This window comes from Oculina patagonica, chromosome 4, assembly GCF_052425735.1.
Source record: "Oculina patagonica isolate OP01 chromosome 4, crgOcupat, whole genome shotgun sequence".
Lineage (NCBI taxonomy): Eukaryota > Metazoa > Cnidaria > Anthozoa > Scleractinia > Oculinidae > Oculina > Oculina patagonica.
Genome location: NC_135761.1, coordinates 11,058,813 through 11,062,473, shown reverse-complemented (window position 1 = coordinate 11,062,473; position 3,661 = coordinate 11,058,813). Strand labels below are relative to the sequence as shown.

The 3,661-nt window shown below is 35.8% G+C and overlaps 1 pseudogene across 1 annotated transcript in view; it reads right to left on the bottom strand.

The window, feature by feature from the left end:
* The window catches only part of LOC144651424 (uncharacterized), a 120,865-nt pseudogene that overhangs the window by 83,332 nt on the left and 33,872 nt on the right, over positions 1-3,661 (bottom strand). The gene's annotated exons all lie outside the window — the stretch shown is intronic.

The window sequence follows — 3,661 nt, the reverse complement described above, 5'->3', positions numbered from 1 at the left end:
CTGTCAGCATTAAAGGTCAAAGGCAATTCGATCGCTTTTTAAGACTTTGAAGGAAGGGATGTCAGAGTTGTTTTCTTTCTACTACTAAAACTCATTAAATATAACGTGTCTCTTTCATTTTTATCTCGTTCTGGTCATTTCTTACTGCCCAGCAGTTCTATTTAACTCTGTGGTCTAGGAGAGGATTCCTTGTTGAGTTAAATACATGGAAAACGCGTATGTAACGCACGACATTTTAATCCCTCCAGTGGGAAGCAAGATTATGAACCGGCGGGCACCAGACCACACTCGCGATCGTTTAATCCGTTTCTGTGACTTCCATACATTGTGTTTAATCAAACTGCCACAAATAGCTAGCCGCAATGAGAAAGCAACTTGAAAAAATTCCAATTATTGCATTTGCTACTGACTAAGGCTTTACCATTTATATTCAGTTATCGATCGAGGCAGATTCGTACCTGAGCAAGCAACAGCTTAATTTCCAATTAAATATCTCACAGCCATTTGCAGTGATACAAATAAGTTTCACATTGTCACGAACTGATATGTTTTAGATCTGTTGTGTTTGGAGAGATCAAAAGCATGCACAGTTTTAATTTTCAGCTGAAATTCATTAACGAGATTATTCCGCTTGACGAATTAAAAAGAAAAGCTGTTGAAATTAGAATGATACCAAAGAAAAACAATGCAGAATTAAACTGTTTTTGAGTGGGCTTAGTGATATATTAGCCTCTATAATATTTATAAGTAGCGGATAAAAGGATTCCACATTGAAAAAAAAATTACTTATCCAACCAAATCCTTCAAGGACTTTAAGCCACAGACAAAGGTTTTCTATTTTTGTATTGGCATGATGCGTTCTTGCACGTCCTTACAGATTTCACATGACACTCGCACACACACGAGAAGCACTTCGACTCGTTTCTCTGGCTGTGACGTTTGACTCAAAACTAATGCAGTTACCTCCAAAACCCTCATTACAAATAGGAAGAACGTACAGCTTTCTGCGAAAAGACTTCCGTTAACGTTATCTCCAGCCCCACCCACGACCTCGTCATGCAATTTCTTCCATAAAGAATTATGTGATGAACTATTTCTTGAACGTTTCCTTTAAAAATCGTAGACGGTAAATTTTCAATCAACATAGCCAAAAATTACAATTGCAAATTCAGTCGTTTTCAGAGGCGTAAAAATAGTAATCAGTAACGCAGCTGAAACAAAGTAATAAGATGCGCAGCATGTGACCTTTACTGCATCAGAAACTTTAGTAGTTATCGTCTTCGGAAAAGGAAATTTGTACTGAGCGAGAAAGTGAAGTAAATGGGTCGTGTCTTCTTTTAAACAGTGCTTTGAGATCATTAACAAGATCCTTTCAACAATATCTTTCTAAATTAAATCTCTCAGCTCCTTTACACAAGACTGGTATGTGTCGTCATTGACAAGAAAAAATACCTCAGCTCTAGATCTTTTGCAGAAAATTACCCACATAATGTAATTTTAGTTTCAAAACTGTTCTTTGCTTCATGCGAAAAAACAAGCAACCGTTTTCCTTTCTAAGTCTTAAGGGGGCGTGTCGACTTCAGTCTGTTGCAAATATAAACGTTCGATAAAAAATTGTACTCACTGTCGTTGTGTCGACAAAATATTATATGCATTTGATTTTCTGAAACATCGCAATTTAAAAATACTTGATAAGTGACATTAGTTTTGGGTGTGGGAAACATTCTCGGCTTCCAACGAGTCGAAGAAAAAGACCTCTGCCCGTGCAGAAATACTCATCACCTCTTTAACAGCATAGATATTTGCCTGCCTACGTACAAACATCTCCTATTTCATTTTCTTAACGTTTTTGTTATCTCAAAAAGTGTTCAGTGAAAAGCGTGCAAACGTAAGCAAGCATATGATCAGTATAGAGTTAAAAATTTTGAGGCACAGCCCCAAATGAAACCGCGAAACTTCTTGATGGTTTCAAAGAAACAGAGAGATTATTTTAAAGGAAGGTTGCATAGTGTTGCTTTGAAGTTCATGTAAAGTACTTTTTTCCAGATAATGGTTCACTGATCGTATACTTACCATTTACAGTAAAAGTGAAACATCCCAGTATGGCCAAAACCAGCAGAAATACAGGCGAAGGTTTAAGATACATTCCCAAGCGCATCTTGACGAGTCAGGAGGTGCACTGTTCTCTGGGCCTGTCAGAGAACTATTTTATAGCAACTCTTTAAACTGGTATCATACGTAAGAAGAAATATTACGTTTCCACAAGAATGCATTGTTTTCAATTGAATTTCCACGGGTCAGGTTAAAATCACACTGAAGATATCAGGTATAAAATAATTCCTTTAAATGTATCACGAATTGATTAAGAATAAGCAGGAATCATTCAAAAATTGTGAAGTTACTGCACTTCATGCTCAGACATCACAATTAGGTACCTGTGGTATATAAAATAAATCGTGGGTGTCCTGTGTGCTGAAAGCACAAGTCTGCCACAGTTCACTCACTATGAAAGCGATGCGATTGACAATGGCTAAATTTAAATTCGCAGATTGCAAAAGTGATTTTTCAATTTACGACAGGAGGATTAATTTTTATCCCAAAAGACTACAAGAATATTCTGTTTTGTTTTCCAATTAAATAAAGGGGAGAGCGGTACGCGTCCGGCTGGATTCCTTTTTGTTTTTAAACATATTAGGCTTAAAATGAAATGTCTGATTATCTTTCAGTGCTTGAAAGTCAAAAGGCTACCTTAAAGTGGTTTATAAGGGTTTGTAATTCAGTCAAGTTTTATTACGAAATGAGTAAGAATTATCACAGCCAATGGTACTTCAAAATACTTATGACTTTGGTTTTTAAGTCAAGAACACAAGCACCCTGCCCAGTGTGTTATTGCATCTTTTGCCTTTTTAAACATTTCACATACTCAATTCAATAAAGAGCATTACTAGCACGTAGCATTGCTGGAGCTAAAACATATGTTTTAAAGTAGATTTACAGGTCAGGTTATTTATATTCAATTTTAATTCCAACAGCAACACTCTTTCTTACGAAAGGAAGGAAGTACTTATATCAACACTAAAAATACAATAAACTTGCTAAGCAGAAATATAATGTTTCCTCAAGAAAGCATTGTTTTCAACTGGACTTTTGAAGGTCAGGTTAAAATCACACTGAAGATATCAAGTATAAAATAAGACCTTAAATTTTATCACGAACCGAGTAAAGAATAAGCAGGAACCATTCGAAAATTGTGCCGTCACTGTATCTCATGCTCAGACTTCAAAACTAGGTACCTGTGGTATTTAAAATCAAACGTGGGTGTCCTGTAAGCACAAGTATGCCCCAATTCACTCACTGATGTAATTGACAATGTATGCAATTGACAATGGCTAAATTTAAATTCGCAAATTGCAGAAGATATTTTTCAATTTACGACAGGAGGATTAATTTTTATCCCAAAAGACTACAAGAATATTCTGTTTTGTTTTACAATTAAATAAAGGGGACGAGGGTGGGAGGCGACCGGCTGGATTCAATTTTGTTTTTTAACATATTAGGCTTAAAATGAAATTTCTGATTATCTTTCAGTGCTTGAAAGTCAAAAGGCTACCTTAAAGTGGTTTATAAGGGTTTGTAATTCAGTCAAGTTTTATTACGAAAT